The sequence below is a fragment of the Pteropus medius genome, unplaced genomic scaffold (genome assembly GCF_902729225.1).
Source record: "Pteropus medius unplaced genomic scaffold, Ma_sr-lr_union100, whole genome shotgun sequence".
Taxonomy (NCBI): Eukaryota; Metazoa; Chordata; class Mammalia; order Chiroptera; family Pteropodidae; genus Pteropus; species Pteropus medius.
The window spans coordinates 29,857,736-29,884,053 of record NW_024340849.1 but is presented as its reverse complement, the minus strand read 5'-3'; the positions used below and the strand labels follow the sequence as shown (position 1 = coordinate 29,884,053).

The 26,318-nt window shown below is 35.9% G+C and overlaps 1 protein-coding gene across 7 annotated transcripts in view; it reads left to right on the top strand.

Annotated features, from left to right (window-relative positions):
• Positions 1-8,476: 8,476 nt before the first annotated feature.
• Positions 8,477-26,318, top strand: part of DTNA (dystrobrevin alpha) — a 334,755-nt gene continuing 316,913 nt past the window's right edge. For 4 of the 7 annotated variants that reach the window (XM_039843433.1, XM_039843483.1, XM_039843459.1 and 1 more), the window contains exon 1: positions 8,477-8,694. The gene's annotated coding sequence lies outside the window, so the exon portion shown is untranslated. The remainder of the gene's footprint in view (positions 8,695-26,318) is intronic. The other 3 variants (XM_039843491.1, XM_039843488.1, XM_039843499.1) reach the window with 2 other exon arrangements.

Sequence of the window (26,318 nt, the reverse complement as noted above, 5' to 3'; positions counted from 1 at the left end):
AACTTTTACTTTTTCACTCAAAGGAAGCACTTTTACAGCTTCTCTTTGGCATATCAATTGCCAGCATCACTACTCTTGCACTTTGGTGCCATGATTAGATAAAATAAGGGTTACTTGAACACAAGCACTGCAGTATGACAACAGCAGATCTGATAACCTAAATGGCTATCAAGCGACTGGGCAGGGAGTGTAAACAATGTGGATATGCTGGACGAAGGGATGACTCAAGTCTCAAGCAGGACTGAGCAGGACATCGCGAGATCTCATCACACTACTCGGAACAGAGCGCAATTTAAAGCTTATTAATTGTTTGTTTCTGGAATTTTTTATTTAATATTTTCAGAGCCAGTTTACATGAGTAACTAAAACCTCAGAAAGTGGAACCACGAATTACAGGGTTACTATTGTATACGAAGTTCTAGAACAGACAAATCAAAACTATAGTGATAGATAGCAAAACAATTATTATCTCCAGGTGGAGGAGGTAGGCAAGGATTTACTAGAAAGGGGCACAAAGGAGTTTTCTTGGTGCCCTGTGTCTTGATCGGTATGAGTAGATTACAAGGGTGTATACATTTATCTAAATCATCAGATTGTTTGCCTATGATGAGAAAGAGAGAGAGGGAGAGGAAGAAGGAGAGAAGGCAGGACACAGAGAGATTATGAAAGAAAGAACAAAAAATTTTAAGAAAAAAGAAAAGAAAACAGAACTGGGTAGGATCTTGGGGTAATCTGGACCAGGTATAAAGGTGTAAAGGAGTTACAAAACAAAACTGACTTGGAAAACTCAGAAGTAAATGCTAAGAAGGAGTAGTCTCTAAAGAATGGACAAGAGACTCCAGGAATGAACAATCTTTATTTACTCTATTTCTCTAATACATGTAATTGTGTGTGTGTGTGTGTGTGTGTGTGTGTGTGTGTGTGTGTGTGTGTGTGTGTGTGTAATGTCTATTTTATAAATAACCACAGTGGCTATAAGTGTGTATGTGTGTAATAAGAGCCAAGTTAAAATTTGTAAGGCCCCTAAACACAGACAATATTATAGTACTCTGTTCTACCTATCCCCATTATATAATTCTAAATTAAAAGGATGCAACTGTAGACTGAAATATCTATGGATGAATATATATAATATCTAGGACATGCTTCAAAAATAATATGGGTGGAGACATGAATGAGTCGGTGGATGTGTTTGGTCATGATTTAATAACTGTTACAGCTGGATAATGGGTACCATTATGTATGTTTGAAAGAAAGTCAAAGAAAACTGTAGTAACCATAAAATAAGTGTGTTAAGTAAGGCCAGCAAAGTTTTTATTTACTTGTCATGAATAACTACTTAGAAGCTTTAAAAAATATCTTTTAATTATTTTAGTGTCCCTGTTACTCATGTTAAATAAAAGCCTATAGAGAACATATCTACTGGGTGATTCCATTCTGGTTAGACTGAGGATTGTTACTGCCTTATCTCAGGAAGGTTTCACAAGTTAAAGGAGCCTCTGGGGCAGTGCAAATAACAACTAAGAGAAGGAGCCAAATCCTGTGTCACTGCTTGGTAGGAAGCATCCCAGCAAATAAGGGAAAGGACCAGAAATATTTTCATGTCAGATGAGGTAGAAGTACCAGCAGAACAGGTCCTACTGTAGTTTTTCTATTAAGGACACGGAGAAAATTATAATTGAGATTTTGGAAATAAAAACGAAGGTAATAAATTTGAATTTCCAAAAGACTATTGATTGTAGATTGCAGTTCTCTGATATGACTGACCTATTATAAAACAAATGTGTTTAATAGTCGTTAGGCATTCCATACATATTCTCAGAGTTGAAATATTTGTTCATTGAACAAATATAAGCCATTCTGTAATATGATGAGCAAATAATTGGAAAAATAAATCGGCTTAAATTTTTAGATTATCAAAAATTTACGACACAGAAAAAATACTAAAGAAAGAACATCCTTTATACCTAAATACCTCCACATTTATTTTTTAAAGTTTCTTAAAGTAAAAATTAAAGTTATATTACTTCAAATGAATAATACTATAGTAATCTTATCTGGTTAAGGTAGAAACTTAAGAGATCATAGATAGTAATTACTCCTGGCAACTAAACAACAAATTGATTTGGGTTTAATTCTTATTTATTCATTTATAGACATAGAAGGAAGATTCCTGTTATCAAACTTTAAGTCATTATTATAAAAATATTAATAATGTCCTAAGAATATATATCTAAAGATTTGAAAAATGCACACAGATTAACAATAAGTAGAAAGAGAACACATTACTTTCATTTTGGGGGTAATGTCATGTCAAAACAGTAACCTATTTTTGGTTAATCAACAAAGCAATCAGCAAGTATTTACTGAATAACTACAAGATGCTATGAAATGTACAAGAGATATGTAGGATAAGGGGTTCACAATCCTGGTGAAGGAGTGGACAATCCTGATGTCTAATATACATAAAAATGATTAGATAAAAACAGAACACATTATGTGAATAGGTTTTAAGACAGTGTTTCCATGAGTAAGTCATATGAGTGTAAGGAGGGTTAGATAACACTGGGCTGGGGATTGTACTTGGAACGATGGTAAGAAAAGGACAGAAAGGATTTGAAACAGAATACTTTATGCTTGTCATATAATTCTTAAAATATTCACTCCTATAAAATAAGCAAGTTATTTCTACTATCTTTGAGATTAAAAAACAGATCTAAAATAGCCACTATTTCTTTTAATGGAAACTATAAAATATATTTTAAATGCTGAGAGTCTCTTCTAAACATTTAAGACAGATATAGATGAGTGGAGTTACAATTATTTTTCTTTGTCAAATTAAAGAAATATCATTACAAATTGAAGAAATATCATTACAAAGAGAAATATACTGCACTCTTAATCACAAGATTTAAGTGAATATCTTTACATGTACATAATTCTGTCATCCAAAAAACTTTTTTGGTTTGTTTGTTTTAAACATACAAAGAAAAAGTTGTATGTATTCCAATAGCAAAAGCAAGCCACACATGGTATTTAGTTCATTTTGTTCATATAAAACATACAAAAGCATGTTCTGTCAAAGGTGTTTTCAAGTTTAAAAGAATTGTTTCTATATGCTGCATAGGGCCAGAAGTAAAATTTTAATTTTCATCACCATCATCCTTATTTTATGCCTACAAGTATTTTCCAAGCACCTCCTATATGAGGTAAACATGCTTAACTCTCTAGGGAGGAAAAAAAAAAAAGAAAGGATGTTTTCATCATGGCCTCTGTCCTTGAAAATCGTAAAATGCTTTTTGAGATATGTGTAAATTAAAAAAAAAAAATGACAATTTCAAAATCAAGAAATTTTTCACATATGTGTAGTGAGAAGCACAGACAATATTAACCATTGATTAAGAACTGGGTACAAAATAAGCTTTGTGGTTATGATAAAACATTGAAAAATGCCAAGTATTCCTGTTCCTTTCAGTCTAGCTGACTGGCATAAAAAAAGGAAAAAGGAAGAGCAATACGTAAATAAAAAAGCATTGAAACCATGAAGAATGCTCAAGCTGATAACGGTGATGAAGGTCAGGGATAAAAAGGAGAAAAAAAAAGACAAACAGGAGAATGACACATGATATTTGTGGCACAAATAAAAGATAAGCATCTTAATTAACAAAGAAAATTTCTATATTAGTAAATATATAATCACCTCATAGAAATACACTTTGAACTATCTCAAAATATATTCTCTATAAGGTAAAATACCATTATTTCCAGTGATAAATTTTAATTATAGATCTACCCACATATTGGTCATACAGTTTTAAAGATTACAATTTGATTAGTTTCCTCTTCCTACTCCCATTTTTTTTCATTTAGTTTTCATAAAATGCAATGCTTTGCAACATCAAATAATTATATGATATTTTTTGTAGGGATTAACTTTTAAATCAAAACATGCACTTGTTAACATGCTTCCTGACTATATAAAGGAGATTTGGGCTATATCTATATAATATGTAAAAAATCATTTCACTGGGAAATAAGCTAGGTAAACTAATTTCACATAAACAAAATTGTTTTGACAAAGCTTTTCACTTTGTAGCACGTTTCTTTGGTATTATTAAAAACATTAGGCTTTATTTAGAACCGTCAAGGAAAAATTTGACATTTTTCTGAAATAATATGGACACCTATTCAAATAACTTATCTTATTTAACTTATTTGAATTATCATTTCAAATGAAGTTCAATAAATAGCATTTTTTGTCCTTAATTATTTGGTTTGATCATCAGCATTGATCAAATTTTATTTGTTGTGATGTTCACTATTTATTCAATATTATGTTTGGTTCCATGTATCAAGGTATTCTGTATTCTTGGGCAAAACAAAAACAAAACATTCAGTTTTAAAACAATTAAAAATAGAGTTAAAAACAATTCTAGCAGCAAAGTTAGTAGATTATAAGCACCCTCTGATAAACTGTACTCTCTACCTGGCTTTTCTTCACTGTCCCCATTGTGACAGTACACTTAAGTTTCATCTGAAACATTTGTGTTTTATTTATGGTCCACTGAGAAAATAAATTCTCCCAGGAGTAAAGGGCACACTAGTGTGATGCCATTGAGAGATGTGAACCACCATAATATGTATTTAATGAATTACCATTACAGGGTGGAATCACAGCTACTTAAAATTCAGATTTGCCCACACTAACATGAGAAAACAAAATATACTTGACTGCTTATACTCATTCTTAGTCTATATTCTCCCCTTCAGTCCGAGGAGAACACGGAGAGGGTAAACAATATTTCTCCTGAGGATCTTAGACAGAAAGATCAACCAAGGAGACACTGTGGTACCATAATATATACTGCCAGAGCAGCTGAATTACTAGGCCCTGCCCTGTGTGCAGGAGGCTTCAGTCTCGCTAATGGGGCAGGGAGCACCTCTGTCAAGCAATTATTCCTTAACAGCTGACAGGACCATGCCTCAATGTAGAATTTCTCAGGCAATTAAATATTAACTTTAACTTTATAAATATACATTTCGAAGTGATGTATAAAGAGACTAAATGACCAGCCTTGGTGTGTATTAACGCAAGTACACACTTTTGTCCCCTCAGGTTTCATGAATGCTTAGGACACAATTTATCCATCTCAGTGGAGATCAGAAGACTGTTCTGTCTGAGGTTGATGCGCTCCAAAATGGGGGTATCTTGAAAAGTCAGAGAAGAGCAAATAGTTCTTCCTGTCCACTTTGGCCTCAAAACTTGATAGCTCTCACACCAAAAAAAAATCTAACCAGGAATCCTCCAAGTCACAGCTCATCATTTTTAGTTTTGTATTGGACTGCTAATAAACCTTTCGTTCTTGAAAACTAATCAGTTTCTTAGGGAAGCAGAATATATGTATATATTGTGTTTTCAAGTCCCCATATCATCCTTCCTTGGAACAATAGTTTACACCAAGGGGGTATATAAGCATTTCTCATTGATAAAATAGTGATGTCTTCACTTCTCCAACTCTTTTAAATCCATTTCCTCTTCTACTCTTGTCATTCAAATCTTTCAAAGACTCTGAAATGTTTAATTCCTCATGCCCCAAAACTATTAGCAGCTTATAGATAATAATAATCACTCTTATTTGACCTATAACACATATACACTCTACATATCACTATGTTTATGACACATACACACACATGGTTTCACTATAACATAGTGAATATTCTGATTTTATTTATAGCAAGTCTCATTAACTATGAACTATTTTAAAATTTGATAAATTATAAGAGCAAAATAGTAAACATCGGTAATTTATTTTCCTTGGTAAAGATGGCCTAAATTAGCATGAACCACAAATATGTGTACATAGCCATATTAAAAATAGTTTTCCCTACTTGAAGGTATTCTGACACAAACTGCTAGTAACTGTTGAGCCACTGAAGTTATAATGCATTTCCGAAATATGTTATAATCATCAAACCTAAATACACCTCTAATTAAAATAAATCCTGCCATGAGTGTGCAGATCAAAAGGAAAGTGCTCTTAATATATTGTTGTTCAATTTGGGCCTCCACCTCTTCTGCAAAAATCTCCCAGAGATACTGCAAAGACATTAGTGTCTGCTACATGCTAAAGCTTCTAGTTTAACACCAGTAGTCTGTGTAAAATCCTACATTATAAATCACTGTTGTGACCTATGCCCAGGAATCCATCTAGTCATATTGTTTATGACGACTGGAGGAAGGGATACTGAGCCACATCTTTAAGGTTGACTGATCAAAAAATATAAATAATATTTCCAAAACAATGAGTGAAATTTTCAGCATGTCTCTATTCGACATATAGAAAAACAGGGAGAATTATCATTTCAAATGAAGTTCACAAAGGTGCCTACCTCTAATTATTATCAGGCTCCATAAAGGCTGCAGGAAAAGCACTTTGAACAATCTGAAGTACTTTTAAAAAATATATGATGTTTTATTGCTATTTTTTGCTTTAAATACTGCAAGCCTAACCCTTCTTTTCCAGTTTGAATATTTCTGTGCCTTTGTTTTCCCAGTCATATCCCTGAATTTCGGTGTTAATTTCTTCTTAAAATGTTTATGTACCACAGCTATATAATCCAATTGTCATTTTTATTATTACATTATATTGATAAGTCAGTCTATTTCTTTCTTCTATTGAATCCTATACTTGGATTCTATAAATGAGATCATTCAGCATAGTCTCTGCAGGACTGACACCTGGTGTCTTTGCCATTAAATTTCTGTAAGCTTATCAAAAACCAATTTTTGATAGCAGTAAGAAACCAAGAAACTCTATGATTTCCTAAAGTTGTTTTCCATATGGCAAAATGTGGAAATTTTTAGCTTTCACTTGAAAGTTCATCCTCTTTTTCTGCTCCTTTTGTTTTTTCTCTTCTCCTCTCCCTCATCTTGTAATCCTCAATGCTCTTTTATTCTTCTCTTTCCTCCACCTCTTTTCACGACTTACCCTTCTATCTTCTCTTTGACACATTCTCTCCTTGCACCATTTCTTTTCTTTGTATTATTAGAAGGCTGCTGAATTTTTTATATATGTAACCTAAACAAAAGGTGCTCTTTGTGAGAACTTTTACAATCATAAAAAAAAAAAAAATCCCCATGTAGTGTTTATGTGAGTAGGATGTATATGTAGGTGCAGGGCAAAGTTAACTTATTACCTTGGCCATTGAGATGCTCTGGGGGGTCAAAGACAGACTGAAATATGGGGCAGAAAGACAAATGAAATAATTTTAATGTGAAACAGAAATTAAATAGGTAAAAAGAAAAGGAGTGTATCTTACACTTTCTTTGCGACAATTCATAGCATCAAAAATAAAAAGTTTCACCTGAACTTTCCAGTATATATATCTTGTCTCAACAACGAGATGTAAACTAATAGAGGCAAGGTTCCAAATATTAAACTTCTCTATATCTTTTAAGACATAGCACAGCTCTTTATATATACATCGGGCACTTTAAGGGGGTTTGAGTGAAATATATAAATCATTATGAAATTGGTGAGCAACCCCAAAAGATTGACTAAAATTGCTTGATATTATTGCAATCTAAGAAGTTAAGCAATGCATATGAATATGAATACACACACAGATACATTGACATACTACACATACACATACACCTCAAAAAGAAAAAATTATATGAAAACATGAAACCAGAGATATATACAAATACACAAGAGAAAATTATATAAAAATATATACATGTAGAAAAATTAATTCATTAATTTGCAATCTTAGTAGGTAACTTAAAAATAATCATGAATATCTTCATTAGTTTCCAAAACCTAAGTTTCCAGGAATGCATTATAGTGAATAAGCAACTGTGAGTAGCTGTACAATTAATATTGATAGTGAGACATTGACTTATGTGTACTTGGGTAGGTCATGTTATCTGACCTATGCTTCTGTGTCTCTGAAGTGCCTACTTATTTGCCTTCTCATCCGCCTCCTCTGCAAAGATGCTCTGCAAATAAATGAGGTAATGTTTGCAGCTTGGGAAAGAAACCTATTTCATACTCTCAGATATTATTACTATTCCATGTTCAAGCTTGGTATATTATTGCCTCTGTTTTAAATTTAAATTGTACTGTTCAAGTCCTTGGGTTCTGACCAAAATATGGGTCAACATGAGAGGATGATTATTTTTTATTTTAATTCTGAGGCTCTGTTCGGATCCCTTGCACGTGTGAGGTAAAACTGAGGAAAATAAACAAAGCACATAAATCAAGCTTTGAAAGAAAAATATCAGGAAGGATTTTTTTTTTTTCAATGAAGAGCGTGAACACTGTATTTCCCTGGAGGAATATTTCGGTCCAGGAAGAATAGTGCATGCAGTGTGAGTGTGTATGTGCGTGTGTGTGCGCGTGTGTGTGTGAGTGTGTGCTGGGCGTGCGCGCCCGCGGAGAGGGGCGGGGGAGGCGGATGAGGAGGATGAGATCATAGTTTCAGGATCCTCAGGAAACCCTGGTACTGGCAGCAGCCAGCCTCTGCTGTGCCCACATGACCCACAACTCTGGCAGCGGACCCGGCACTTCTAACATTATTAAATAATAAGAAAGCAGCTCCTACTCCATGCCCGAACCTCCCTACAGACCAATGGACACCTTCTAAGAGTTTGGCGAGTCGGTGACTGAGGCGCCCGTCCATTCCAAGGTGTGTGCAAGGCGTTTTCCTCTTGACATCTCCGGAGTGGGGGAGGGCATGGGGATGGAGGGGGTCGGGGTGACCAGCGAGAAGTGGGTGCCGGACCCGGCCGCTGCGCGCTGCCCCGGCCGCGGGGTGCCGCGGAGAAAGCCGCGAGGCGGGAGATGCACATGACGCGCAGCCCCAGCTGCGCAAGGACCGCAGCCGCCCACGGCGCCGGGGCGCGCGGGCAGAGAGGAGCCTGGGCTGCTGGAGCAAGGGCAGGCGCCGCGCATCCGGCAAAGTCGAGTGGAGCGGACGGCGAGCGCGGGCGAGGACAGGGAATCACCCCAACGCCCACTCGCGGGGTTCCCACCTGTGCGCCGGCGCGGGCCGCGGCAAGCGCGAAGCATGTGCGGGGCGCCGCAGCCTGGACTGCGGTGCGGCGCCTCCCCCGGCGGCGGGCGGCGCCTCGGGCCCGCGGGGCGGCTGTAGCGGCTGCTGCAGGATGGCCGGCCCGGGCGCGCGGGGCCGCGCAGGTAAACCTCAGCCGGCCGCCGAGGCGGGGCAGAGCCGCAGCCCCCGCTGTCGCCGCTGCGCCGCTCCCGGGCTGGCGATGGCAGCCGGCTCCCTCGCGTCGCGGTTTGAGTTGTTTTTGTTGTCATTGCTGCCCTTTGGGTCGTCCTCGCGGGCTGAGCCGGTGGGCGGTGGCGTGGCCACATCCATTAGGGATGACACTCACGTTGGGGAGCAGTCTGGGGAGTACTAACCAGGAAATCCACGATGGGTTCCTTAACGGCTAGCGGCTTCTGCGCGTGTTGCAGTGCACTGCGGTGCCCGGGTGGATGGCCGTGTGGGAGTGGGCACTCCGTACAGGGGTCGCGCCGGGCGGTTGGGTGCGGAGGGTGAGTGTCTTCCGCTCTTGTAGCCTGTTGCCCACTTCGGAGTTTTCCGCTGGACAGAAGGCGGACGGGAGGTTGGTTCTGGTACCCGAAGTGGTAGGTGGAGAAGTGTCTGTCAAAAGACCAAAGCCAAGGAGAGAAGAGGGGTGGTGACTCAGTGCTTGGGCTCAAAGGTACCATGGCTGGGACTTGGTAAAGTAAAACTTTCCGTTTAGCAGGCTTGGGGTATGGCTTTGAGAAGATAACTGTAGATTTTAGGGGAGAAATAGTAGCTGCACACTCGTGAAGCTAACCACCATTGGGTTCATTCTTGCTCTAAAAAATGGTCTTTTGAATTGATGTTTACGTTCAAGTTGTCCAGTTATCTGTTATCACTTTGTATCACTTGGTATTTAATATATGTTTGTGTTTCCTTTTGAATATGCAATAGTTGTTGAAGTATGAAGAGTTGTTAATTTCTTTAACAAAAAAAAATATTTATTTTACCATTGCCAAAGGTAGAAACTTGGGGGAAGAAAGCAGCTCTGCATATTCCAGGCACAGTTCTATGTTATTTAAGCCTTATTCTCTCACTTAATTCTTGCGCAACCATAAGGAGTTGGTAATAATATTATCCACTTTTTACATATGAGGAAAGCCAGACACAGAGAGGTGAAATAATTTAACCATGGTCATACAGTTATGAAATGTTAGAACCCAGATGGTCCTTGGTGTAATCTTAACCAACTCACATTTTTTTTCATAAAAATAGGACCCAATTGTACCTAAAGTCTTCTATATTTGACATATTGCCCACATTTCTCTACCAAGATGAACCCCTTAACTGACTATGTGCTACAAGTTGGAGGCAATTAACTCTTTTTCTAATTTTTAATACTATAATTATGGCAAAGATTCTTTGAGTAGTTTCCTTTGCCACAATTAACCACATTTCCTACAACAGTTATAGATTAATGTAGTATTTACCAGCAAAGTTAAGATTTTCAGCAGTTAAGATTTACCACCAAAGTAAATTATTCTAAAGCAGATAGCTGAATGTATGTATTTGTTTGCATTTAATTTTAAATTTCCTAAGATATTAGTCTGTCCTTTGCTCAAAGCATGGTCATCGTTTTCTTTAGAATCTCATCTTGTAAAAATTTTTGAGCAAGTTAAGTCATCTTTAATCCAATCACTCTCACAAGAGCTTTGGCAGTTTTAAAGGAAAAATTATGTAATTCTCTTTTAAGTATCAGTAATTAAAAGCAGGCTATATTTTGAGGATATTTGTGTGTGTCATACCTTTTAGCCAATTGTATATACGCTATACAAAGTTGTGGAGCAATGAAGACCGAAATCAAATTTCTCATTAGATCTAAGTAGAAATACTTTTTAAATCTTCACTTCTTTTAAATGAACCATAATGTTGAGAAAGGTTTCAAGTGGGGTAATCTCTAACTAGACATATTTGGAGAATTATTCTTTATTTGAGCTTATCATGGCGCTCTTGTGATATTTATTCTGTTGGACAGATATCTCTCTTAAATCTTTATCTGTTATTTTTTTCTAGTAAATTTAATTGCTTCTTCACATAACAAGTTTCAAAATTATTTTGACATTCATAGATTTCCTTAATTCTTGTTTTTCAGTTTAATTAAATACAATACATGTATTCTAAATCCACACCTACCCAACATTATAAGTGAAGAGAGACTAGAATCCAACTGGAACTACATGGAACCATGATCTTTAGATGTGAAAAAAAAAATTTCCTGCTCTTCATTGGTTAACCTCCGCCAGTACACCCCCCAAATTATGGCCACAGTGTTATTTTGGGATGTTGGAGTGCAGTGTTGTGGTCGGAAGAGTTGCATGCATTAGACACAAGTGTTTTTAATACTGAAATTGAGTTTGAATTTTCCAAGACTATTTATATAGAATGTTGATTGTCTTTAAGGCATAAATCCTATGACACATACATAAGTCCTTTCTTAACTGAATCAGAGCTGTTCAGTTTTCTAGTTTCTGTTACTTATTTTAGAGAAAACATTCCCTTGCTACTTTTACCTCTCCTGATGCATTTGACATGACTTTTTCCTTTTAAGTTACTCACTTCTAGTTTTGGGAGAATTGTACTGTCTCAGCTTCTTGAGAGCATCTCTGTTCAGTGGAGAACTGGAAATCAGTAGTGAGCAAAAAGTTGAGTGAGCCCTGCCAACACAAAGGGTCAGATGTTAATAAAATAATGATACAGATAAATTCTTATTTACATATTGAGGTAAAGTCTTTGAAAGAAGGAATTCTATAAGAATGTGTAATAAGGATTCTGGACCAGACAGGGAGGTTGAAACAGGATGCCCATAAATCACATATTTACGGAGGAATGACTTGTGAGGAAATGTTCATTAAGTCAGATGGTCTTCTTAAATGCTTTCATAAAGATTTTCTGAATTGTTTTCTGAATCAAGGACCTATGTCTCACTCTGGTTATCTCTACACTTCTCTGTTTACCAGAAGACATACTATTTCCCCCTCATTATCAACCTATGGAAATGGGGAGGTTTACAAAACCCCTATTAATAGTTTTTAAAGCACACAGAGCCATAACCTTATCTGGTTATTATCCTACTTGCCAAGAGTTATTTAAGTTTAATGAAATGTAGTCATTTTCTTTCTTTTCCTTAACTACTTTGAAATTAGAAAAGGGGGGTGTGTGTGTGTGTGTGTGTGTGTGTGTGTGTGTGTGTGTGTGTGTTAAGTGATGGAATGTCTCAGAACAGAAAGGTTTGTGATTCATCACCCAGTACCTAAGAAGTGTCCAAAGGAGAAGAGGCCACAAGGTAAAGGAGGTGGTATTAAGTGTTTAATATGCTGAGGAAACAGGTATTAACAATTTAAAGCAAACATGATAATATCTAAATTAATTGAATACTTACTATGTGCTGGACATCATTCTACGGGCTCTGTAAAAATTAACTTATGTATTCCTCACAATAGCCTTATGAAGTCTGCATGTATTTGTATTATCCCCACTTTATAGAAGGGGAAACTGAAGTACAAGGAGGACAATAATCATGACCACTGTCGCACAGGTAGAGATCAGCCCTAAACTCAAGATTTCTGATTCCGTAGTGCATACTGTGATGAACTATTGATGTGTAACACCTGGTTCATAAATTTTCTGGTGCATTAAATTCCCATCATTGTTAAAAATAATAATACCTCCGGATTTGATCTTTTGGTTAGTTTTCCCTTCATAAAAATCAGTGGGAAAAAATAAGACTTTCTTTGTATCAATGCTTTTTGCCTGTATTTTACAGTGCCCTCCTCTCAATATATATATATGTATATATATACATATATATATATCAAGAAGTAAGAGACATATGAATACCTAGACAAACACTGTGACATTTATGAGAAATGTCTCATTATATATTACATAGTTTTAAAATTCAAAAAATAGTAACAAGTACCACTTGAAACTGTTGAAAGTTTTAGCATCAAGAATATGTACTGTAGCATGTCAAAAATTAGGGAAATATCTTTAACAGCTGACAGTACTATGAGCATTAATAAACTTAAGAATTTTAAGTCACCTGTTTTATCCCCCAAGTCTTTGTCCAGAGTATCTGCTACAAGGAGGCTATAAAGTATAACATAAAAACATCTGTTAAATTATCTTGGTAAAATTATAAAAACCCTGTTAATTTTTACATTGAGATCTTTCGACGGGAATCATCATAATTGTATAAGTTAAAAAAAACTTAGTCTTTTTAAATATTATCCAAATAATGTTAACTTAAGACAGATGGCACATGTCATTAGCAAAGTGAAGTACTGATTGGTTAAATGTGCTAAAACATAAAGATGTTTGCACTATGTCTGAAAATAAATGTTAGTCGATGTTATTTCTCCTTGCAAATAATAGATAATATGCAGTTTATATGATTAATGTTAACATTAACCATGAATCACAATTCATACATAGTACACGTATCAAAAGCTTCTCTGAAGCTTTTGAACATGCTTAAAGTAGAGCATATATTTTCTATGACTCGTGTATCCCTATTAAGAATGTGATACATCATTTGTCTGTATGCTCAGCTTCATACAAAGCTTTACATCATAGAGTAACCAGCAAACTACTGCTCTAATTTATACCATAAGGAAAGAGATGCAAGACTTGATTTTGCTTTTTGTGTGCATGATGTATGTGCATGTGTTATCAGAATGAAGGATGCCATCAAATACGCCAAAGAATAACTCATTAACTGGAGTTTACAATTTGATGCCATAGTGCAGTATCCTATTCCAAAGAGTTTTGTGTGTTTAATGTAAATATAAAATACATTCATTATTATAATAGTTTAGGTTATACAGTCCTAACAACTCTAAAATCTCAATGACTGAAAAAAAAACAAAGCTTTATTTCTGCTAATGCTATGTCCCCATGTTGATCAATAAAAGACTCTATACTTTCTTCACTCAGGGACTCAAGTTGATAAACCCCCCATCATCCAAAACATCTTCATCCTTCATTGGGCACATGGGAACATAGTGAATCACCCACAAGTTTTTAAAGGCTTTCATCAAGAAGCAGTACTTGGCCAATTCCATTCATATTTTATTGGCCAAAGCGAGTCATATGGCTGTTTCTATTCATAAGTCAAGCTTTCACGTGCCTAGATGGAAGAAAACAGCAAAATTAATGAACAAACCTAGGTTTGACACATATATTAGCCGGTTTTATTCAATAGTTTTATCACCTAAAAAAATGATTTATCATTTAATGTAAAAGTAGAATTACCTAACAACTGTGTTTTAGAACTTCAGCATAGGAAGGTAATTTCCACATAAAACCACCAGCAAAGAAGATAGATACTAAACTTGTGTACTTGATGATATTCTTAATTTTCAGTAGGGATTGTATTTAGTCAAGGAATGATGATAAAAGCTATGCTTTATTTTTAGTGAATGCATGAGGTAGCCCATTTGACAGCAAGCACAAGCCAAGAACAGCGCCAGCACCTGCATTCAGCACCAAAGCTGTGTTTTCTGAAAAGATTCAATATTATCAACATGGCACAGAAAGCAGAATAGCTATGTGTGTATCTTTTTTTGCCACCTGTACCAAAAGGGACAAAAGTATCGTAGGTGTTACCATATATTATTATAAAAAGCAGTATAGTTAAACATATAAATCATACTGTTTGTTTATTTAACATTGCCAAATATAAACTAAAAAGTTAGAATATATTTAATCCACATTTTTAAATTAAACCTTTATTTTCAGATAATGAGAAAGTGACACACCATTGTAAGAAATAACACAGAGAGAGCCCATGGTTCCATGTATGCAGGTTACCCACAATGGGGCAATGGCACCATCTTAAAACTTAATAGGAAAATACAACAACCAATCCAATAAGAAAATGTGCAAATGACATGAAGAGACATTTCACCAAGGAAGATATACAAATGGCAAATAAACACATGAAAAGATGTTCAACATCATAAAAGAAATGCAAATTAAAACCACAATGAGATATCATTACACACCTATTGGAATATTCATTGCAAGTATATAAAAATTTACTGATTTTTGTATGTTTATTTGTATCCTGGTAACTTCCTCAATTTATCAGTCCTAAAGGGTTTTTCTGATTTCTTAGAATTGTCTATGTAGACCATCATGTCATTTGGAAATAAGGACAATTGTATTTTTTCTTTCTGATCTGAATGCATTTTGTTTTCTTTTCCTGCATTACTGCACTGGCTAGAATTTCTGGTGCTATATTGTATAAGAGTGGTGAGAGTGGACATCTGTACCTTGTTGCTTATCTTCAGGGAAAAACATTCAGTCTTTTACCATTGAGTATAAATCAGCTGTTATTTTCTTTTGTAGATGTTCTTTATCAAATTGAAGAATTTTGCCTTTATTCCAGTTTTTCTGAGTGGTTTTTTAATTATTAATAGGTATTAATTTTTGTCACATGCTTTTTTTTTTTTAACCAAGTGATATAATCATTTAATTTTCCTTCTTTACCTTGTTGATATGGTGGAATACATTGATTGACTTTGGCTAGAACCAGCCTTGCATCTCATAAACCCCATTGTGTAGAATTCTTTGCCTGCATTACTTTTTACCAGTATTTTGTTAAAGAGTTTTACATCTAAATTCATGAGAGACATTTGTTTCTAGTTTTCTTTTTTGGTACTATATTTGTTATTAGTATCAGAGTAATACTAGCTTCATAAAATGAATTAAGTTGTGTTTCCTCCTCTTCTATTTTCTGAAAGAGATTGTATAGAATTGGTATTTATTCTTTAAATGTGAATTCTTCAGTGACTCCATCTGAGCTAAGAAATTTCTTTTTTAGTACTTTTTTTTCTGGTTATGAACTCTATTTCTTTATACTCGTATTTGTTTGCTAGGGCTGCTATAGCAAAATACAACAACCTAGGTGGCTTAAACAACAGAAATGTATTTTCTCATAGTTCTGGAGACACTATATGTTATTAACAGACATATGCCTGTATTTTAATTGGACTTCTTTACTCTGGAGACTTGAAAGTCCAAGGTTAAGGTGTCAACAGGTTTGGTTTCTTCTGAGGCCTCTCTGCTTGTCTTGTAGATGGCTGCATGCTCACTGTGTCCTCACATGGTCTTTCCTCTGTACACCTATGCTTGGTGTCTTTCTGTGTGTTCAAATTTCCTCTTCTTATAGACACCAGTCAGATTGGACACCATTCTGTCACATTTTAACTTAATCATCACTTTAAAGGCCAAATCTCCAAATATAGTCCCATTCTGGGGGTTAGGGCTTCAACATATGAATTTTGGAGGACACAATTTAGCCTGTAACAATACTTATAGGGTATTCAAATTATCTGTTTCATGTTGTGTGAGTTGTGTTCATTTAAGGTTTATTAAGAAAGTAGTTCGTTTCATCTAAGTTGTCAAATTTAGTTGTATAGAGTTGCTCGTAGTATTTATTTTTGTACTTTTGATGTCTGCAGGGTCTGTAGTGATATCCCTTGCTTCATTCTTGATGTTGGTAGTTTGTGTCTTCTTACTCCTGTCAGTTTTGCTAGAGGTTTGTCAATTTTATTGATCTTTTAAAGAACACATTGTTTCATTGATTTTCTCAGTTGTTTTTCTGTTTTCTATTTCATTGATCTCTGCTCTTATTATTTCCTCTATTCTACTTCCTTTTGGTTTATTTTGCTATTCTTGAGTGGAAGCTTAGATTATTGGTTTTAGGTTTTCCTCTTTTCCAACGTATGCATTTAGTTCTATAAATTTCCCTCTAAGTGCTGCCATAGCCATGTCCTAGACATTTTGATGTGTTTTCATTTTAATTTGATTCAAGTACTTTTTAAAATTTCTTTTCAAATTTCCTCTTTGATCCATGTATTATATAGAAGTGTGTTGTTTAGTTCCCAAATTTTTGTAGATTTTCCTAAAATTTTCTTGTTACTGATTTCTAGTTTGATTCCATTTTGGTCAGAGTCCACACTCTGTATGTTTTAAATTTTTAAAAATTTGTTGAGGTATATTTTATGGCCCAAAGTGTTTACTATTTTGGGATATGTTTCATGCACTTGAAAAGATTGTGTATTTAACTGTTTGGCTTAGAGTGTTCTATAAATGTTCATTAGATACTATTGATATTACTGATGAGTTCTTGTATATGTTTGCTAATTTTCTGTCTAGTTGTCCTATTGATTATCGAAGGAATATGTGAAGTCTCCAGTTATAATTGTGGATTCGTCTATTTTTCCTTTCACTTCTATCAGTTTGACTTTACATATTTTGCAGCTCTATTGTTTGATATATACATATTTAGGATCACTGTCTTCTTGGTATATTGACCTTTTTATCATTATATATTATTCTCTCTATATCTAGTAATTTCATTTGCTCAAAGTCTACTATAACTGATAATACAGACACTCCTTTTTTTCTTTGATTTTTGCATATCTCTTTTTCTATCCATTTACTTTCACCTGCCTACATTGTTATATTTGATGAGTTTCTTGTAGATAAGTTATAGTTGGGTCTTTACATTTACTATAATTGACATGCTAGGGCTTATGTCTGTCATTTTATTTTTTGTTTTTTGTTCTCTTTGTTTTTTTTGTTTGTTTGCTTCTCTGTGTTTTTTTCTCTACCTTCCTGTCAGTTACTTGAGCATTTATAGAATTCCATTATTATTTGTTTATAATGATTTCAAGTGTATCTCTCTGTATAGATTGTTTAGGGGCTGCTCCAAATATTACATCATACACATGTAATTTATTACTATTTACTACTGTTTATCAATTCAAGTGAAGATGGAGACCTTACCTCCTTTTATATCCCTCTACCCTCCTCTATTTATAGTATAAATGTCTTAAATATTTCCTCTACATACATTTAGAACCACATCAGACCGTGTTACAATTTTTGTTTCAACTGTCAAATATAATTTTGAAAGCCCAAAAGGAGGAAGCCCATTGTATTTATTCATATTTTTGCTTACTTTGTTCTTTCTTCTTTCATGATATGCCAACATTCCTTCTTTTATTGCTTTCTTTTTTTTTGGAGAACTTCCTCTAGCCATTCTTTTAGAGCAGGCAGATCTGCTGGTGATAAAATATCTTTGTTTTCCTTTATCTGAGAATGTCAATTTCTCTTTCATTCCTGGAGGATATTTTAACCGGATATAGGATTCTAAATTGACAGTTCTTTTCTTTTTAGCACTTGAAAAATGTTGTGCCACTTGCTTCTGGCCTCCATGGATTCTCGTGAGAAATCTACTGTCATTCTAATTGATTTTCCTCCCAAAGGTGAAGTGTCATTTCTCTCTTGCTCTTCTCAAGAATTTTTTTGTCTTTAGTTTTTATAAATTTGACTACGCTATGTATGCCCTGTTCTCTTTTCCCCCTTTCCTTCCAGTGCTCCAAGTATGAATGTTATATCTTTTGTTGTAGTCCCACAGTGCATTAGTTTCCTATGGCTGCTGTAACATATTACCACAAACTTGGTGTCTTACAACAACACACATTTATTCTCTTATAGCTCTGGAGGGCAGAAGTAAGAAATCGGTTTCACTGAGCAAAAGTCAAGGTATTAAGGTTAGTTCCTTTTGGAGACTATAGGAGACAATATGTTTCCTTGCCTTTTCTAGCTTCCAGAGGCCACTTATATTCTTTGACTTGCAATTGTTTCCTTGTATTGCTACAATATCTATTATCACATCTGTCATAATCTTCTATCATCTCATTTCCTACTTCCTTTTCTGTAGTCAAATCTCCCTTCATCTGCCTCTTTTATGGGTGCTGTGATTACAATTAGGGCCCACCTAAATAATCTCCCTATCTCAAGATCTTCAATTTAATCACATCTACAAAATCTCTTTTCCCATCTAAGGTAGCAGTCACAGTTTCCAGGGATTAGGAGCAGTCTGAGTATCTTTGGGAGCTATTATTCAGCCTGCCACACACAGGTTTCTGAGGCTCTGTTGTTGTTGTTGTTGTTGTTGTTTTCAGTCTGTTTTCTCTGATATTTAAACTGGGTGCTTGTAACCTGAGGGTCTCCCTTGTAACTTGAGGGGGCTCCGTATTACTATGGGGCAGGGTGGGAATTCAGACTCCTCACCACATCTTCACTGACACCTTCCTAGCTGGGAGTGGTAGGAATGGCTCTTTTCTGTTCCCTTTTTGGCCTCCACTGACAAAGTGGGGACAGGGAGGCAGCCTGATTGCTGTTGAGCTGTAATGATAATCCTGGCTGTCCACTAGCCTTCCGTAACATCACCCAGTGGAGAGGGAGACGGGAATTTCAGTACTGCCAGGCGAGGGTGGAAGTCCAGACTCCCCACATAGTCTCCATGGATAGCCCCATGGTGGTGGGAGGTGGGGACGAGGGGAGTAAGGGCACCTCGTTACAGCCTAGTGAAGATGGAGGCATAAGCTCAGCCTTTACTGGCACAGGAGTGGTAGAGCCACAGTTTTTTCTGTCTTATATGGCTGGAGTAGAGCAGTTGTTATCTAAATGGTTTGGATTTTCTTATGCTGCTTTTTCCCAGATCTTTTGGCTAGAGAGAACATGATTTTTTTGGACCACCTCCCCTTTTTATCTGTGCTTATTGGCATTTCTGGGTTTCTGGTTTCTTTAACTCCAAGTCTGAGATATATGAGGCAAAACAAAAATCCAGGGAACTCACCACCTGTCATTCCTTGGGCCCTGAGGCCCCGATAGCTAGTTTGCCGTCCCTCTAACTTTCAGAATCTTGTATGTTTATTTTATATATAGCGTCCAGAGGTTTTAGTTGTATTCAGTGGTAGAAATAGGGAAAAGTACTTCTACTCCTTCATAGAAGTCTAATCCATATTTTTTCTGCAAGTGTAAACTGGAAAATATCAACATCGATTCTCAAAGATGAATCTCAGGGGATTACTGCTGATCTGTTTCTGAATAATAAGCACTTTGCAGGTCAGTGAGATGAGGGAGTCCTTGGACAATGATGCAGAAAAGATCACAGAACATTCCATCTGTGCTGAGGTTCAGGGACCACGTGGAGGGACTCTTACTCCTCAAAACAATGCTTTCTCTTCTCTTGGGAAAATATTGCTGCAAACTGTAGCAAAACTGGATATTTCCCCCATTCTCATAGGTTGTCTTTTCTGGCAGGTTTCTACACCATCCTAGCCCTTACTGTATTCTCACTTAGTATTCTTTGTACCTAGGAATATTATCCATCTGAAATACAATTTTGAACCAGAAAATGTGTGGGAAAATGTTACTAAGTTAGAAAGAAAATAGTGAACTCGAAATCCATATTTAAACTGTAACTAAGGAGTACCCACCAGCAAGCATTCATGTTAATTCTTTTAACATAAAATTATACATTAAAAATAAATGTATTGATTTTGTCAAATTATTTGATCACTACTCAGTAGATTAAGTACAAGAGATACAGCTAAGAATTTTGTGCTTGAAACCAATATGCCGAGGGATAACAGTTGACAGGGAGGCAATCACAAAAAAAAAATAGTGTAGGGAAATTCTCCCAAAAGATAAATCAAGTTATTGACATTGTAGTTAACCATGAAGTTATTGTACTAGAGCAACTTTCTCAGAGTGTGGTCCTCAGATAAGCAGCATCAGCACAACCTTTGAACTCATTGTGAATGCAAATTCTGACTCCACTGCAGATGTACTGAATCGGAAACTCTGGAGATAGAGCCCAGGAATGTCCTGTAGCAAGCCCTCCAGGTGCTTTCAATGTATGCTAAAGCTGGAAACCTCTGGACTGGAATAATGCCTCCAGCATTGCAGAATAAACTAAATTTATGCTTTTCATCATTCTTGACTAGTCAGTTTCATTTTTTGGAAAATTTAGTTATTGTATTTCACATTTTGTGTTATTTAATTATAAATATTTTTCAAGTAAATATAGTAAAGAAATTAAAGTTTTATTATTCCCAATGGTCTCTTGAAATACACCTTAATGATTTGCACAGTTGTTTTGTATCCTTAATCCAAAGAGTCATAACTATTTCATATCTGATTTTGTGGTTGTAACCAAAAACATGAGCCATGTCTACATTTCCCTGTCTTTGTTCCCCCAGAGCTGCCAAATCATAGAGCAATGGGTTTTTTAAAGCTGTTTTTATGTTCTTTTCTAGAGCTGACACCAGTCATGAAGATATTTGGAGAAAGGGGTGGGGACGTCTCTACATCCCTTAACAGAGAAGCTTTTTAGGAGAGTCTGTCACACAATATTGTTAGAGACAGATGCATATGCAGATGTCTGGTCTCATCATTGTCATTACCACATCACTTCTATCATGGGGGATTCACTGTCTACTGCACGCTGGCATTTTTCTTTGGAGTCATGTGAGATTAAAAGAAATCTTGACTACAAGGCTGTCCTGAGGACAGAGAAGCTGCATTTCTGCATAGAGATTTTCAAATTGGGGTACAGTTAAAAAACCCTGGACGGAGTAAAACAAAATCAGTAAGAAGTAAAAGGTTAAAAGATTTAAAAATGTTTTGTGATTGTAATAAAATATAGATAGAAGCAGATTTGAGAAGTAGTCTGTGATTTCTAGTCCTATATATGATTCACTTTTAAGGATGGTATTTTATATTATTTTACTCTTTCAATTAGTAATTCACTAAACTTAGAGAATATAATAGATTTGAGTTCACTTAATATCCACCATTTTTGGTTACTCATATTTTAGCTTTTTGATTAGTTATCATATTTGATTATTGTAATTTTTGAGCTGAATTTTTTAGTTTCTATAGATCATAAATTTCAGTTCCATATACGTTTTAGTCCATATACCTTTTTAAAGGTATGTTGTTCTTGAGTAAGCTAGGGAAATGGCTCATGAACAATTTATCTGTTTTTGATTTAAAGTGACACACATTCTCAGCTTAGAAAATATTATTCTCTCATCCTTTCAATATTCCCCCACTACCAGTTGTACTATGTTTTTCATTCCTTCTGTTCCCTTTGTGCATTCAATCTGATTCTATTTCTTTTACTCATTTTGCTTGGGTATTTAAATGGTGTGCTTCTGCAATGTTTTGGGGATAAGACTTTTCCAAACCTTCATTATACAGTGTTTGTTAAATAATACCATTTGGTCAGGTTGGAAGAACCATCCCTTTAAGAACATATTTTTAAATGGTGCAGCAGATGTTTCTCTCACACAGTCATCCTCTATAAAATAAAGGCCCCCAGCCCTGGCAATGCTAGCCAGATATCTCCATTCTTAGAGTAATCACTTGGTTGGCACTTTTTAAATGCCAACAATGCTTAGGTAAGGCTTAAATGTGAAGAGAAAAAGCTCTTACACAATAAATGAGGGCAAGAAGAGGGGTATTCAGAAAGGTAAGAAGTGCACATTGTGTGTTCCGTGGGTGGCAGTCCAGATTTTCCCCTACAGTGCTAGCTTCTATTTATAAACAAAATGTGTCAGGTGATTTTTTTTTCCATATGCAAATAAATTCTGCCTCTTCCTTTTAACTTTAACACTGTAAAAGTAACATTTACCATTAGAATGTATGCAGAATAATACATTTTGCTAATATTGCTAAGCAACTTTTAGGAAGTGATATGTGAGTCAGGTTGATTTTTAAATTTGATGAAACTGCGAATTGGATTTTTAAAACAGGAGAACATTTCAAAGCATCTGGCTGTTCTTTTTTGTTTTCCGCAGTGTTGGCGTAGTACTCACACCTCCTTTTTTCTGTTGTTTGTTTGGTTGTTTTTTTTTTTTGTGGCATTTTTATTTTCTTTTGTTTTTTTCTCTTTATTGACTTAAAAAAATTTTTTTTTCTCTTTTGCCTATTTTCTGGGAACATGTAACATAACAGCTATAAAAATTAAAAGTCCTCTAAATACCTCTAATATTTTTAATGTGAGATTGAGAGTTGCTCAGTATTCATACAGTTGGAATTCTTGTAGAGACAAGGAAGAAAAACAACAGACGAGACCCAAAAAATTGTGATGTTCGATTACCAGTCCTGTGGACTAATTATAAAGGCAAAACAATCCAACTTCACCCAATCACAGTGGTTTAAGAAAAAAATAGCTCTGTGATTTCACATGAGTGAGCATGTGGAATGTTTTGGGGGTTTTGTTTTTAGGATTGAGTTTGGTTTTGAAGGTGGGAAAGGTAACAGATATCAGTGCTTCTCTTTCTTCTTTGCTTTGATAGCTGCTGCCCACTTGTGAACAGGTGATAATTTATGATGCCAATAGCATTTGTTCTGTCCTACCAATTCATCTGTTCTCTCCATCTTCTTTGTTTCATTTTGTTTTTCTCTCAGCTTATCTCTTTCAGTACCCTCAGCCACAATCCAGCTGAATTGGATGGTCATGCAAGGACACTCAGCAGTAACCTTGCAAAACTAGAAACATTTTAGTCCCTGGCTTGTGTTCCTCCAAGCTCTCACCAAGCCCATGACAAAACTACATCTTTAATTTTTCCCTTCTCTCTCATCATCAGTCATTCCTTATTTTCACTTGGATTCGGTATTTTATGGTATTCTGTGGGAGAATTAGTGTTCGGCATAGTTCATACTCCCCTTACCTTCTGCCCTCCTGGTTCTTTGTGGCTATGAAACTGGCCATCCATTTTATTTTCTGCAGTGTCACTCAAAATATGTTTCAGAGACTACCTGTAACAGAATTGTCTGGGATGTTGTTAAAAGGACAGGTATCTAAACCCCATCCCAGACCCACTGAATCAGCATCTCTCTTTCTGACTTTAAGATTTTAAGGTTAACACTGATTATGGGGACTAGTCTAGATCTATGCTTCACAACCCAGGGTAGCTTTTTAAAAATCAGAATGGATGGATATCATCACCAGTTTTTAATTTAAAAAGCCTGGTGTGATTCTAACACGCAGCCTATGTTAACAATCGGAAATGAGCTACAGTTGAAAGGAAAGAACAGAGATTGGTGTTGACAGAGAAGCATTATTTCAGTGAATTTATCAAAGTCCAGGGATTGATCCTCTTTTATAAATTTCAGAAACCAAATCTTTCTCTCAAGGGCATAATCACATTAACTTAGCTTATAGAGACTGAGCTATAAATAAGAATGCCAGTTTTAGAATTATCATTGTCACTAGGACCAGCATGACTAGCGCATTCTTGCCCTGTAGGCAAGAATCTCCATGGAAAGAAAAAGTATCATCAGGAGTTTGCTCCCTGAATTTCAAGTCACACTAAGGGAAAATTAGTTGAATAAAAGATATACTGAAGAATTACTATGTGTCAGGAACTCTACTAAAACATTTCGCATGTATTATTTCACTTAATCCCCCTCAACAACCCTTTGCAATGGTATTATTAGCTCTGGTATTATTATTTCTAGATGAGAAAAAGATTTAAAAAGAGAGAAAGAGGCTGTGTAACTTGCTCAATATGGCAGAGCTACCAAGTGATAGAGCTTAAATTCTTGGGCTCTATGACTACATTATTAGCGAAAGAAGAAAGAAGCTACTATGTAACTTTAGAGTTGCCTGGGCCCTTGCCATCTAAGGAAGCAATTAGGTGGGTTCAGAATAGCTTCTAGTTGATGGAGAAGAAAGGAATGTGCAAACTACTGCTTGTGTAGATAGGATGCTTTCAAGTCATGAGTAATTAGGATGAGCAGCCAGTGGTTGGATGAAGAGTGATGTCTTGGGCAGACTTTGTTGTTTATTTAACTGACCTCTTTATAGTTGTGATTATGTGAAATATCTATACAATCAGGTTCTGCTCTCAAAAACACTTTTTAAAGATGGATCACAGCCCTACAGAAATAGCAAGCCATAAATAATAAGTAGTAATATAGGCATATTTAAATACAGTAGACACGTTTACATATATCAGCCTCACGGCTGTCCCCATGTCCTGAAGTGAACTTGTCTCAGAAAGTATGAATGGATTTGGCTTGAACTTCCACTAGCTCCACTCAAGCATATTTTCTATCATTTTAATGGATTTTCATGGAGCTTATAGTTTCCCTGTGCCTCTGTTCTAAGTGTCTTCATCTGTTGAAGGCCTGGTCACCAATCCAGGTTTTGTTTCCCAAGTTCAATGCCCGTTTGCACATGAGATCATCTACTGACCCTTGATCCTTTATTCCCCCAAATACCACCAGCTCCAGGCTACGTGTTTAGTAGACTTTGCTGTAGGATTTGGGTAATGGAGTTAAATTATGAAATAGAAATATTATATGCCCTTGTATTAAAACCCTTAACCATTTCTGACAAAAGTCTTAGTTTGTGTTTTCAACTTATGCTTCAGTATCTCACCAGGTGAGAAATGAAGTTATTTTTAAATGTGCAGATTTATCTCAAAGTGGTAGATATACATTTGTAAGTCATATTTCTGATTCTCTGTTTTCCTCAATGTATCTGGTAGGAACTGTCTATCAGATTTTTAGCTGCTATTGAAATGTAACCCTTGCTGTCTCAGAAAAGCAAAGCAAATGGCCATCTCATCTAGGAAACAACAGTCCCTGAAAAACACCTCATCACATTCAAATGTTCCATCCTCCAGTGGTGAATCCAGAAGACAGATAGTATAGTTGCATTTCCTGACCTTGTGGGTAATATTTTGAGACCATTTTAAGTCAGAGAGTGTAACCCTAACTCCACAGCAGTTGTGGCCGTACCATTCACTGAACAAGACTTGTGAGAAGTTTGTAATCTGCTGAGAGTGGGAAACTTTAGGGCTCTAGGTATGGAGGACGTGATATATCCTTGAATGGACATTTTTCAAAAATAAACTCCAGTATGAGAGACGGCTAGTAACAAATCTTAAATAAACATGTTTGCCCCTCACCATGTTATGGCTTACCGGATTTTGCATATTTGGTAGAAAAAAATAGAAATTTTCTACTGTGGTAAAAAGTAGCGACTGAATTATGGGATACAAACTAGCAAGCCAGCCTAGAAGAATGATACTTGTTTCGCAATAGATGTGACCACTGCTATAATCAGGATGGTTATAATCAGGTTCGCATTTCTAACAATGAATGAGTTCACTTGCATGGATCTAATGATTCATGGAAAACTTTAGAAGTTGCTTAAGATTTGGTGGCAAAAGTAATAGCCACACTGTTCTAGATTGCCATGCCTTTAAACAGACATAGCTTTTAGAGCTCAATTTATTTTCCAAAAGTCTTTTGCCTATATCTTTTAAAACTGCCAAGGTGTATATTATTGTGGGCTATATCTGTTATACTAATCTCCATGTCCATGAACCCAG